General features: G+C 37.7%; 1 protein-coding gene across 1 annotated transcript in view; it reads left to right on the top strand.

The window, feature by feature from the left end:
• Positions 1 to 4,205: 4,205 nt before the first annotated feature.
• The window catches only part of LOC133556232 (oxysterol-binding protein-related protein 6-like), a 74,631-nt gene continuing 63,512 nt past the window's right edge, over positions 4,206 to 15,324 (top strand). The window contains exon 1 of the mRNA XM_061905956.1: positions 4,206 to 4,337. The gene's annotated coding sequence lies outside the window, so the exon portion shown is untranslated. The remainder of the gene's footprint in view (positions 4,338 to 15,324) is intronic.

Here is a 15,324-nt window from a genome sequence, read left to right on the forward strand (position 1 = left end):
GCTGGCTCACCGGACAGGATGGTGGTGGCGACCCCTGCTGCTGGCCCACCGGAGTGCGTGGTGGAGCCTGCTGGCCCATTGGGGTGCGTGGTGGAGTCTGCTGGCTCACCGGAGTGTGTGGTGGCGCCGTAGGTTGCATACCCACCGGAGATGATGGCGCCGTAGGTTGCAGACCCACCGGAGGTGATGGTGCCGTAGATTTCAGACCCACCGGAGGTGATGGTGGTGTTTCCCGGCCCACCGGAGATGATGGTGGCGTCTGCCGGCCCACCTAAGGTGATGGTGCCGTCTGTTGCAGACCAACCGGGACGCGAAGTAGCTGTGCCTCCCCATTTGCACAGCTACTGATAGCGCCCCCCCTCAAGGGATGGATCCAAGACGTCCCCCGAGACGCCAACATAGGACAGGGATGGTTGGGAGGGATTGCAAAATGATGCAAAGTGTTTCCTCGATTTTTCCATTAATTCTAAAACTTTGTTTAGCCTCTCCGACATAGACAACTCTGCGGGTTCGAATTTGGCTGGATTATTCTGTCAAAGTAAGTTGTTGGCGAACCCCAAGATGCAGGGATGGAGGCAGGCATGGAGTGAGAAAAAATTATTTAATAAAAATACTAAAACACGAACAAACAAAAGGGTACTAACACAAAGCGCGCACGAGGCAGATAACAAACTAAGAGAGCTAGCATGGGAGCTAGAAAACAAAATGGAGACTTAGCATGGAAGCTAGCAAAAACGAAAAGGATCCTAGCGTGGAAGTAAGCGGGTAGCGAGCAGGAATACAGAAGTCGTACTTGTAAAATGAAAGAACAAACTGAAAGCAGGGAACAAAAAACAGTAAGCGACAAACATCAAACGAATATAGTTTACCGCTACGCTGCAAAGACACAACAAGGTACGACATGACAAGAGCGACAAGAACTGACATCGACAAATCAATAATCCAGCACTGACTGTAAAACAAAGCAGGTGAAAATAGGAGCGGGCTGATTGACACCTGGTGTGGCTGGATCCCAATTAGCTGCAGCTGAAGGGAAACAAAACACTCAGTGCGACAAACAGGAAGCTGAACCAAAATAAGAGTGCTGACAGGAACTAAGGACAGGAAATACTAAACACGCAGAGGAAAAACTAAAACACAAACAGCGAGTGGCAAGCCTGACACATACAGCAACATACATGATACATTTTGGGGATGTAGAAAATAATGTCACATATAAACATGATTATAATGTCACATATAAATGTGATTAATAATGTCACATATAAACAATAATAATATCACATACAAACATGTTTAAAAATGTCACATATAAACATGATGAATAATGCCATATATAATCACGATTAATAAAGTCACATATAAACATGATTATTGTCTCATATAGGTAGGTAGGTAGGTAGGTAGGTCTTTATTGTCATTGCAACAAGTACAACGAAACTTTGTTTTCAGCACAAACCTGTTCAGGATTAGACAAACAAACAGTGTACAGGGTTACAGAACAAGAACGGGGATGGGTCGCCATAAGGCGCCCCGTAAAAGATGGGAAGAAGGTAAACAAACGCTGGGGAAGGATAAGTAAAAAAATACAATCCAGACTGGGCTCCTAAGGGGGCCCAGTTCAGAGTGAGAAAAAAACCTCCATAGCAAAGCACATATACATATTACAACATACATCTCAAGATATTTAGCAACAGAGGGAAGGTAGTTCAAGGTCATGGTGGTAGGTCGCAGCTCTCAGGCGCTAACCATCCATTCATCACCCCTACGGGATTTGCGCTCGAGGGTGTTGGATTGGGGGACGGGGGGGTGTATGTGTGGCGTATATTTTTCTGTGGATGTGTGTGTGTGTATGTGTGTGTGTGTGTGTGTGTGTGTGTGTGTGTAAGCCCATAGTGTGTCTCTGTTCCGCGGCCTTGACGTATTTGCCGTCGCTAGTCCAAAGTTCACAACAACAGGTGTGTGTCCATGAGAGACAAAAAAGGGAGTTTGTTGTGTCTTCGTTTGCAGTGATCTTTGGGAGAGTCTCGAAGCCAGGGAAAAAATCCAAGTTAAAAAGATTTGTATGCGAGTGAAAATAAAATTTGCTTTTCACTCTAAAATTGTCTATGACTGGTCCTCAAAAACTGCGGGGTAGACAGTCCGATGTAAACCATCAGTTTTTCCCGCATCCTCCAATCATTTGTGGCAGCTTTGGGGTACTTTGAAGACTGCCAGCAACTTCCAATTTGTCGACAAACCAGAGCAACGTTTACTCCAATCAGCAGATGTCCTGTTGTCATAATTCCGAATAGGTGGATATCTTCACGCCGTCGACAGAAAAGGGCCCTCCTTCTTCTCCCAAGAGTCTGTCGTGTGTCCAGCAACAACCGCTTCGTCACAACAGCAGGTTCCCCCAAACCCAAAATCTTGTCAATTTTGTTGAGTCCAGTTAAATAGTTCCAATGTTTAGATTTGGAGAGCAGTGCAAAAAGAGGCAACAATAAAGTTAAGACAAGACAAAACAAAGAAGCAAGCAGGAGAGAGAAGGGAGAGGAGAGGGGAGCGTCCACCCTCAGTGAGTGCCAGAGAGAAAAAATTAATAAACATGATTAATAATGTCACATGTAAACAATAATTATGTCACATACAAGCATGATTAATGATATCACACAAACATGATTAATAATGTCACATAAAAACAATAATAATGTTACATATAAACATGATTAATAATGTCACATATAAACATTAATAATAATGTCACATATAAACATGTTCAACAATGTCATATATTAACATGATTAGTAATTTCACATATAAACATGATTAATAATGTTTAAATGTGACACTATTAATCATGTTTATATGTGACATTATTAATCATGTTTGTATGTGACCTTAATAATGTCACATACAAACATGATTAATAATGTCACATATAAACATGATTAATAGTGTCACATATAAACATTATAAATAATGTCACAAATAAACATGATTAAAAATGCCACATACAAACATTAATAATGTCACATACAAATATGATTAATAAAGTCACTTATACACATGATTAATCTCACATATGGACATGTTTAATAATGTCACATGTAAACATTAATAATGTTTCATATAAACATGATTAATAAAGTAACATATAAACTTGATTGATAATGTCACATAAAAACATGGTTCATAATGTCACATATAACCATTATTAATTGTCACATACAAAAAATATTAATGTCACATATAAACATAATTAATTATGTCACACATAAACATTATCATTAATATAAACAATAATAATGTCACATATAAACATTATTAATATTGTCACATATAAACATTAATAATAATGTCACATATAAACATGATTAATAATGTCACATATACATATTATTATTAATGTCATATATAATCATTAATATTAATGTGACATATAAACATGATTAATATTGTCACACATTAACATGATTAAGAATGTCACTTACAAATATGATTAATAATGGCATATATAAAAAAGATTAATCATGTCACATATACAATGATTAATCATGTCACATATAAACATTAATAGTCACATATCAACATCATTAATATTGTCACATATAAACATTAATAATTTCACATAAACATGATTAATTATGTCACATATAAAGATTATTATTAATCTCATAAACAAACATTATTATTAATTTTATTTATAAAGATGAATAATATTGTCACATATAAACATGAATAATATTGTCACATATAAAAATGATTAATAATGTCACATATAAAGATTATTATTAATGTTGTATATAAATATTAATACCGTCACATATGAACATTAATGTCACATATAAGCATGATAAACATTGTCACATATAAAAATTATAAATAAAGTCACTTATAAACATGATTAATAATGTGACATATAAACATTGATGTCACATATAGACATGATTAATAATGTCACAAATATAAACATGATATATATATTATAATATTATATATATATATGTATGTATGCAATATATTATATATTTATACGTCTATTTCTCTTTCCTTTTTTTGTAAATGTTTCATTGATATATATATAAATATATATATATATATATATATATATATATATATATATATATATATATATATATATATATATATATATATATATATATATACATACACATACACCAATATATATCAATGAAACATTTACAAAAAAAAGGAAAGAGAAATAAACAGACTTATAAGAATGTTCCCATGATGCACCTCGGCTGTCACTGCACCTGTTTGGCCAGGTGCTAATCAGAGCCACGCGCTCCTTCAGTCTGTGACGTGACGAGGAAGGAATCTTCTTTCTTCTGCAGGTAAATCTTTGCTTTCTTCGCCAAATACTTTCACCCCTTTTTTGCCGCCATTTAACGCTTTTCATTGGCGGGGAATCCGTGACGTCATCTTTCAAACTACATGCTCATCGTGTTTTTGTGAGTGTTGTCGTTCGACATTTCCTGCAGAAATTATGAATATTGTTGCCTACAATATTCATAATTTCTGCAGGAAATGTCGAACAACAATCATTTCCAACAATTTGTTGGAAAGGAAAATAGCGACTATAAAAAACAAGCGGTAGGAAATGTTTTGCACGTCGTCTGCCCGCCTTAGCGTGACGTCACATGTTGTACTTTCAGAGTAAAATACACCAAAGTTGGTTGTTGAACACTAGACTTGAGAAGTCAAAGAGGTGAATTATTAATGATGAAACATTTACTACGTCATCAGAAAGTGAAAAGTTTTTAATGAATTTATTGTGTCAAATACTTTACTTTGATCTCTCCTTCATGATGGACACTACTTTCATAAAAATCACATTCATAATTACATTTTCAATATTAACAATAATCATATTCACAATCAGAATAATATTCATAGTTATAATAATCAGAATAATCATAATTATCAGAATCATAACCCTAATCATAATATCCATAATACAACTCTTAATAATAATATTAATAATAAAAATGGTCATTATAATAATAATCATACAAATATTATTGATGATAATATCAATACTCATATTATTCATAGTAATAATAATAATAATAATAGAAATATCCATGACAATAATATTCATAAAACGTATCATAATGGTAATAATCATAATCATAATGATAATAATAATAATAATAATAGTCATCATAATAATCATAAAAATAAGATTATTGATAATAATATTCATAACCATTCATACATCCATCCATTTTCTACCGCTTGTCCATTTTGGGGTCGCGGGGGGTGCTGGAACCTATCTCAGCTGCATTCGGGCAGAAGGCGGTGTACACCCTGGACAAGTCGCCACCTCATCGCAGATTCATAATCGTAATAACATTTATGATAATGATAATGATGATTCTAATATCCATAACAATATTAATATTCATAAAGTAATCATAATCATATTAATAATATACTATTATTAATAATCATAATAATAGGCATGATTATCAAAATTATATAATCATCATAATTATTATAATAACAATGATCATAATGGTCATAATCATAATATTCATAATAACCATAATAACATAATATGAATCACAATATTCTTAATAATATTCTTAATAATAATATTCATTATCATAATATAATAATGAATTTTGTCACAAAAACAACAAAGCTGACATTTAGGCAGTTTATTCAATTAACAATAGAAATAAAAAAAATGTGATGTTTCAATAAAATAATATCGCATCAAAGTGTAGACATTTATAATAATGAGAAGTAAAACAGTTATTTCCATCTTGTGTCATAGTGTAATGTTGTGTCATAGTGTAATGTTGTGTCATCACCACTAGAGGGTGCACACTGACACTAAAGAGTGTAATCTTGTGAGTCACCACTGCATTGTGCTCACTGACATAAAGTGACATGTTGTGACGTCACCTCTGGATGGTGCACACTGAAATGACTTAGACTTAGAATTCCTTTTATGGTCATCAAATTTGAACACAATTTCGGTGCATTATCTCATGGTAGTGCAGGATAAAAGAGTAATAAGGTGCAGATGAAAATAAATAGATTACTGTACAGATAATTATATTGCACTTTTGCATATGCATCCAGGTTTATGGATGTATGTTATATTGTCTTCATATTCCAGCCACTTCATCCATTTTTGGGGTAAATTGAGGGGATTATAATGATGCGTTCAAGAGTCTTATGTCCTGAGGGAAGAAGCTGTTACACAACCTCGAGGTTCTGCTAGGGAGGCTGCGGAACCTCTTTCTAGTGTCCAGCAGTGAAAACTGTCCTTTGTTGGGGTGGGAGGAGTCTGCAGATTTTCTGAGCCCTGGTCAGGCAGCGGCTTTTTGCCATCTCCTGGATAGGAGGAAGAGGAGTCCTGATGATCTTTTCAGCCGTCCTCACCAATCTCTGCAGAGACTTCCAGTCTGAGGCACTGCAGGCTCCAGTCCAGACAGAAAGTAGGCTCTCTATAGTGCCTCTGTAGAATGTGGTGAGAACGGGGGGAGGGAGCTGTGCTCTTTTCACCCGACGCAAAAAGTGCATGTGCAGCTGAGCTCTTTTTACAAGAGCTCCGGTGTGTAGGGACCTGGTCATATTGTCCATTATCTGCACCCCCAGGAACTTTGTGCTGCTTATTATCTCTACTGCTGTGCCGTTGATGAAGAGTGGAGTGTGGCCGGACTAGTGCTTCCTGAAGTCAACAGGTTGTTGTTGGTTCTGCACCAGTCAACCAGATGTCTCACCTCCTCCCTGTAGTCCATGTTGTTGTTGTCACGGATGAGGCACATTACTCTTGTGTTGTCCGCATTCTTCACAATGTGGTTAGTAGTGGAACTGGCGCAGCAGTCATGGGTCATCAACGTGAACAGCAGCGGACTCAGGACACAGCCCTGGGGGGGGAGCCGGTGCTCAGGGAGATGGCACTGGAGGTGTTGTCGCCCACTCTTACAGACTGTGGTTTGTCTGAGGAAGTTAAGCAGCCAGTTGCATAGGGGGGTACTGAATCCAAGGGGGGCCAGTTTGCTCACCAAGTGCTGCGGGATGATGGTGTTGAACGCCGAGCTGAAGTCCAGAAACATCGGCACATGTGTGTCCTTTCCTTCCAGATGTTACAAACTCAGGTGGAGTGCAGAGGAGATGGCGTCCTCTGTGGAGCGGTTAGGGCATGAAGCCAACTGGTATGGGTCGAATGTGGAGTGAATTCTGGAGACAATGTGTTGCTTTACCAGCCTCTCCAAGGACTTCATAATGATGGGGGTGAGTGGCACAGGGTGATAATCATTGAGGGAGGAGATTGTGGGGTTTTTAGGCATGTCTTAAAACATGATGGTACCACAGCCTGGGTGAGAGAGGTGTTGAAGATGTCTATGAGAACCCCAGCCAGCTGGTCTGCACATCCCTTAAGCATCCTGCCCGGAATGTCATCAGGTCCTGCTTCTTTCCAGGGGTTCTCTCTCCTCAGGGTTTTCTGGACATCCGCTGTGTCCAGGTTGAGCGGCTGCTCATCAGGGCGAAGGATAGATTTTCTCGCCGGCGTGGTGTTTAGTGCCTCAAACCTTGCAAAGTGGTTGTTTAGGTCATCAAGGAAGCTGATGCTGTTGTCACAGGGACGGCTGGCAGCTTTATCGTCCGTGATGACATATATGTCTTGCCACGTTTGTCTAGTATTTAAGGGGTTCTCGAAGAAGTCCTGCACTTTCTGACTGTGAGCACTCTGCAACCCTAATGGCACGGTTTAGGTTAGCTCTGGCTGTTTTAAGTGCTACCATGTCGCCAGACTTAAAAGCCTTGTTCCGAGCCTTCAGCATTGCACGTACCTCACAGTTCATCCAGGGTTTGGGGATGTTCTTGATCACACTAACATCCTCCATGCACTTCTGAATGTATGCGGACACAGACTCTGCATACTCCTCCACACATGTGTGATGATTGTTGGTGGCGGCTGCCTTGAACATGTCCCAGTTTATGCTTTCAAAGCAGTCTTGTAATGCTTCCATTGCTCTCTCTGGCCAGGTCCTCACCTGCTTCACTGTAGCTTGCTTTCTGATCAGCAGGGGCTTGTATGCAGGAATTAGCATCACGAATATATGGTCTGAGGTGAGGGCGGGGTGCAGCTTTGAATGCGTGCTTAATATTCCTATACAACATGTCCAGGCATGGTTCCACCCCTGGTTGCAAAATTCAAATATTAATGGAAAATGGGGGAACACATTTTTCATGATAGCTTGATTAAAGTCCCCTGCCCCGATGCAAACTCCCTCTGGATGTGTAGATTGCAGCTCATTGATGGAGCAGTACAAAACATTCAAAGCTTGTTTGATGTTAGCACTGGGAGGGACCTACACTGCTGTGAAGATCATAGCACTGAATTCCCGGGGTAAATAAAATGACGTGCATTTTATAGTTAATAGTTCTACATCAGGAGAGCAGTGACATGAGAGACTGACGATATGTCCTCTTTTCCTCGGACATGTCCTCTTTTGCGGGGCTGTCCGGGCGGAGTTTCTAAAATGCCTCAAATGTCTGGCATTTTTAGTTAGGGTTGCATGTATTTTCAAGGTACGTTCAGGGTTAAAGAAGGTGTTAAAAACAAAACAAATTCTGAAGGTGTGCGCACGCAGCATCATTCGTGAGGGAGGGGCAGAGACAGAGAGCAAGAGAGTAATGATAAACGTGCATGCGTCGCCAGGCTCTGCATTTTATTGATAGATTTATCAGATTTTATTTTTTATTATCTATAGCAGGGGTGTCAAAAGTGTGCCCCGGATGTTTTAAAGGCCCACAGCACATTCTAAAAATACTAGTAAAATAAACACAAACATAACAAAAGAGAAATAAAAAAGCTTAAAGGTTTAACGTAATTTAGAAATGTTGCAATGTTGACTAATAAAACAAAGCTGTTTTTTTTTCTTTTTTGAATCAAAATCAATGTTATTATGAATTATTGATCCGTCCAAGGTTCCGATTACGTCACATCAAATATTCCGCTTTGAAAAATAATTTTGGTGGAAGATTTTGCATATTTTGTATGTTTGCCATTAAAAACATAGTTTTGTTTGACGAAAAAGGGCGGAAAACAAACAAACAAAAAAAAAAAAACTAAAACATTTTGAAATGAGGGATGGATCTGAAGTTGATGTAGACTGCAGGGATTTAAGCGTTAAATATAAAATGTATGTATGCCCTGGCACACCATTATCATTTCATGACCGACGCAAAACACTTTTTTTTACACTTTTATACTGAAATAAATACACCTACAACTTTTTTAAATAAAAACTACCTGCAGCCGTAAAGTTTAGATCCATGAAGGAAAGAATAAAGTGAAGGAACGTTTATAACTGAATGCATTTACATATGTATACAAATTTTTTTGTTTTTTGTTTTTTTAATTATTTAACATTTATGACAACCTTTTTCCAAAACACAATATAGAATGTGAGAAACAACAGGATGATGCATACATTTATCTTTTTTTTTTTTTCAAAACGCTTACAAAAAAGTGGGACCCCAAAAATTTACTGTGGGACCCCATTTAGAAAATTCCTAGCGCCAACACTGCTGTCAACAGAGGAGAAAAAAACGCCTTATTTAAATAAATATATTATTAATCAAGCAAGTTCGAGTATCATTGGCAAATTTTCCCCTACTCCCGGCCTTGGTGTGCTGCCCGCCTTGGCACGCATACAGTGGGGCAAAAAAGTATTTAGTCATCCACCGATTGTGCAAGTTCTCCCACTTAAAATGATGACAGAGGTCTGTAATTTTCATCATAGGTACACTTCAACTGTGAGAGACAGAATGTGAAAAAAAATCTAGGAATTCACATTGTAGGAATTTTAAAGAATTTATTTGTAAATTATGGTGGAAAATAAGTATTTGGTCACTTCAAACAAGGAAGATCTCTGGCTCTCACAGACCTGTAACTTCTTCTTTAAGAAGCTCTTCTGTCCTCCACTCGTTACCTGTATTAATGGAACCTGTTTGAACTCGTTATTTGTATAAAAGACACCTGTCCACAGCCTCAAACAGTCAGACTCCAAACTCCACTATGGCCAAGACCAAAGAGCTGTCGAAGGACACCAGGAAAATAATTGTAGACCTGCACCAGACTGTTAAGAGTGAATCTACAATAGGCAAGCAGCTTGGTGTGAAAAAATCAACTGTGGGAGCAATCATCCACTAATAATCTCCCTCGATCTGGGGCTCCACGCAAGATCTCATCCCGTGGGGTCAAAATGATCATGAGAACAGTGAGCAAACATCCCAGAACCACACGGAGGGACCTGGTGAATGACCTGCAGAGAGTTGGGACCAAAGTAACAAAGGTTACCATCAGTAACACATTATGCCGACGGGGAATCAAATCCTGCAGTGCCAAATGTGTCCCCCTGCTTAAGCCAGTGCATGTCCAGGCCCGTCTGAAGTTTGCCAGAGAGCACATGGATGATACAGCAGAGGATTGGGAGAATGTCATGTGGTCAGATGAAACCAAATTTGAACTTTTTGGTATAAACTCAACTCCTCGTGTTTGGAGGAAAAAGAATACTGAGTTGCATCCCAAGAACACCACACCTACTGTGAAGCATGGGGGTGGAAACATCATGCTTTGGGGCTGTTTTTCTGCTAAGGGGACAGGGCGATTGATCCGTGTTAAGGAAAGAATGAATGGGGCCATGTATCGTGAGATTTTGAGCCAAAACCTCCTTCCATCAGTGAGAGCTTTGAATGGTTGACCAAATACTTATTTTCCAGCATAATTTACAAATAAATACTTTGAAATTCCTACAATGTGAATTCCTGGATTTTTTTTTCACATTCTGTCTCTCACTGTTGAAGTGTACCTATGATGAAAATTACAGACCTCTGTCATCATTTTATGTGGGAGAACTTGCACAATCGGTGGCTGACTAAATACTTTTTTGTCCCACTCTGTGTCCTCTTTTCGGCATCCCCGTTTCTGCTTCTGATCACACCGCTTACGTCTCCGTCGACGGTCCCCGCTGGATGTAGCCGGTGTAGTATTCCCATGCTACCGATGAGGTCCAGCTTACACGCATCTTTTGGTCTAAAACGGTTTGATTTATTTAGATCTAAAATTGTCTGGCGGTCGTATGTTACTATGGAGTGACTCTGATGAAATTAACTTTGAAATTTACAGAATTTACCGATAGATTCGCCAAAAAAGTTCCATTATTCCATTATTGTATATGGTAATTGTTATATATTGTATATATGATATAGACATAATATACCAGTATATATAATATACTGTACATATATTATGCAAATATAACATCCATCCATCCATCCATTTTCTACCGCTTATTCCCTTTTGGGATCGCGGGGGGCGCTGGCGTCTATCTCAGCTACAGTTGGGCGGAAGGCGGGGGATACCCTGGACAAGTCGCCACCTAATCGCAGGGCCAACACAGATAGACAGACAACATTCACACTCACATTCACACACTAGGGCCAATTTAGTGTTGCCAATCAACCTATCCCCAGGTGCATGTCTTTGGAAGTGGGAGGAAGCCGGAGTACCCGGAGGGAACCCACGCATTTACGGGGAGAACATGCAAACTCCACACAGAAAGATCTTGAGCCTGGGATTGAACCCAGGACTGCAGGATCTTCGTATTGTGAGGCAGACGCACTAACCCCTTTTCCACCGTGAAGCCCCGAATATAACATATATATGTTATATTTTATATCGCTATATTTAGTCTATTTATACCTGCATTGTACTTTCCATCATTTTAACTGAGCCACTGTGTGGAACAATTTCCTTTGTGGAGCTTTAAATTTAGTCCAAGTCCAAGTCTTAAGTCTATTACTACCATGAGCCTCTGCAGCCGAGCATGGTGCCGCAATCTTGAGACACTAAATTAAACTAAGCTACCAAGTGTAATGTTGTGACGTCACCACTAGATGATGCACACTGACACTAAAGTCACACCAAGAAACATCACCAACATTCTTTTTTCATTTCTTTAATATTTCCTGAACGTTTATTGGCTCAACATGACTTTTCGTGTCATTCCCACACATTGTGTCTTTAGTGGACCAGCCAGTCAACTGAACATCAGACTTTAGTTTCAGTCTCACGTGGTGTGTTTTTAGTGGACCAGCCAGTCCACTGATCAGACTTTAGTTTCAGTCAGTCCCACATGTTGTCTTTAGTGGACCAGCCAGTCCACATTCTTCACACAGCTGCCAACAAAAAGATCATGCAACAACTTGATGTCATCTAAACAACTACAGGTAGTATTTGAAGTAGATGAATAGTGTAGTATTGCAGTAATATTCACCAACATATTGAAGAAGTGTTGCAGTATTATTCACCAACATAATGTAGTGTTGTAGTATTAAACACTAACATATTGTGGTGCTGAAGTATTATTCCCCAACATATTGAATTAGTGTTGCAGTATTATTCACCAACATTGTAGTGTTGCAGTATTATTCACCAACATATTGAAGTGGTAATGCTGCATTATTCACCAACAAATTGAAGTAGTATTGCAATATTATTCACCAACATATTAAAGTAGTGTTGCAGTATTATTCACCAACATATTGAAGTGGTAATGCTGCATTATTCACCAACAAATTGAAGTAGTATTGCAATATTATTCACCAACATATTAAAGTAGTGTTGCAGTATTATTCAGGAACATATTGTGGTGTTGCAGTACTATTCACCAAAATATTTGAAGTAGTAATGCAGTATTATTCACCACCATATTGAAGTAGTGTTGCAATATTATTCACCAACATATTTTAGTGTTGCAGTATTATTCACCAACATATTGAAGTACTATTGCAGTAATATTCACCAACATATTGTGGTGCTGCATTATTATTCACCAACATATTGAAGTACTGTTGCAGTATTATTCACCAACATATTGAAGTAGTGTTGCAGTAATATCCACCAACATATTGAAGTGGTAATTCAGTATTATTCACCAACACATTGAAGTAGTATTGCTGTATTATTCACCAACATATTGAAGTAGTGTTGCAGTATTATTCACCAACATATTTTAGTGTTGCAGTAATATTCACCAACATATTGAAGTGGTAATGCAGTATTATTCACCAACACATTGAAGTAGTATTGCAGTATTATTCACCAACATATTGAAGTAGTGTTGCAGTATTATTCACCAACATATTTTAGTGTTTCAGTAATATTCACCAACATATTGAATTGTATTGCAGTAATATTCACCAACATATTGTGGTGTTGCATTATTATTCACCAACATATTGAAGTAGAAATCCAGTATTATTCACTAACATATTGAAGTAGTGTTGCAGTATTATTCACCAACATATTGAAGTAGTGTTGCAGTATTATTTACCAACATATTGAAGTAGTGTTGCAGTATTATTCACCAACATATTTTAGTGTTGCAGTAATATTCACCAACATATTGAATTGTAATGCAGTAATATTCATCAACATGTTGTGGTGTTGCATTATTATTCACCAACATATTGAAGTAGTGTTGCGGTATTATTCACCAACATATTGAAGTAGTATCACGGTACTATTCACCAACATATTGAAGTAGTAATCCAGTACTATTCGCCAACATATTGAAGTAGTGTTGCAGAATTATCCACCAACTTATTGAAGTAGTAATGCAGTATTATTCACCAACACATTGAAGTAGAATTGCAGTATTATTCACTAACATATTGTGGTGTTGCATTATTATTCACCAACATATTGTAGTAATCCAGTACTATTCACCAACATATTCAAGTAGTATTGCAGTATTATTCACCAACATATTGAAGTAGTATCGCGGTACTATTCACCAACATATTGAAGTAGTAATCCAGTACTATTCACCAACATATTGAAGTAGTGTTGCAGTATTATTCACCAACGTATTGAAGTAGTATTGCGGTATTATTCATTAACATATTGTAGTGTTGAAGTATTATTCATATTGAGAATATTGTTATTGATGACATCACAACTAGTTATTTTGTCAAATAATCAACACCTCAGATCTTTCCTGTTAATGAACATGTTTACTTCTTACATTTAAAAATGTATAAAGTTAATTAACATGTTTACTCTATAAATGTTTTATTTATATTCATAAATCAATGCTAAAATTTCACCTAAAACCTGAAGGTTCAAAACTTGTCAGTATGAATGTTGTCAATATAAACGTGTCCCATACACTTTTTTTTACTTACGATATCAATGATGCAGCCAAGAGTATTGTCCGATACACTTAATGATGCGATATCAGCAGGAATGATGCAAAAATGTGTCACTTAGTGGTCACAAGGATTCATGAAGTTAAGCTCATGTTGCATTAAGTTGAATGATGTGGACACGTTTGTTACTGGATACTTTCCAATCTGCCTTGGAGATTTTGTATGTGTAAGAAATATGTAACTATAATGATTTGTATATATTGACACATGTCACCTTTTATTGTTCAATGATTATTACCTGTGTCTAGACTTAGACTTAGACTTAGAAAATCTTTATTGTCCCCGAGGGGCAATTTGGCTTGCAGCAATAGTCATTAAAAACAAGGTTCAACAGTAAAATTGAGGTACAACAATAAAAACAAGTGACAGTAAAAACGAGGTACAACAGTAAAAAAGGAGGTACAACAATAAAAACAAGGTACAACAGTAAAAAAGAGGTACAAATACATAAAATGCATACAACATACCAACCCTCATAAAGCTAAAAACTAAAAACATTTGTAATACAATAAAAACTAATCACATGTGGCATCCCACTAAAGTGACTACATAGCAGCTAGGCTTGTTTAAGGAGCTCATTTATAAAAACAACAGCTGAGGGAACAAAGGATCTTATGTATCTGTTGTTTTTGGCCTTTCTATTACTAGGGGTGTACCTACATCCTGAGGGCAATAGTCTAAACCCTAAGAAGAAAGGGTGCTGAGGGTTGGCCAGAATGGCCTTTGCCTTCTGGATGACTCTGACCTGATAAAATCTCGCTCAGGGGTTTCAAGGTAGTGCCTATGGTCTTTTGGCACACCTTGATTATACCACCTAGGCTGTTTTTATTGGCCACACTGAGGTTACCAAACCAGGAAGTGATAGAATATGTTAAAATAGACTCCATACAAGATGTATAGAACATCCTCATTAGTGTCCTATCAACCTGAAAGACCCTCAGTTTCCGCAAGTTTGGCCTTCTTGCAAATACGGTCAGAGTTGGCATCAAAGGTCAATTTATTGTCCATAATTGTGCCTAGATAGCTGTATTCACTGACTATCTCAAGAGCAGAGCCATTAGTGAGAATGGGTGCTTTGGG

This window comes from Nerophis ophidion, linkage group LG07 (genome assembly GCF_033978795.1).
Source record: "Nerophis ophidion isolate RoL-2023_Sa linkage group LG07, RoL_Noph_v1.0, whole genome shotgun sequence".
Classification (NCBI taxonomy): domain Eukaryota; kingdom Metazoa; phylum Chordata; class Actinopteri; order Syngnathiformes; family Syngnathidae; genus Nerophis; species Nerophis ophidion.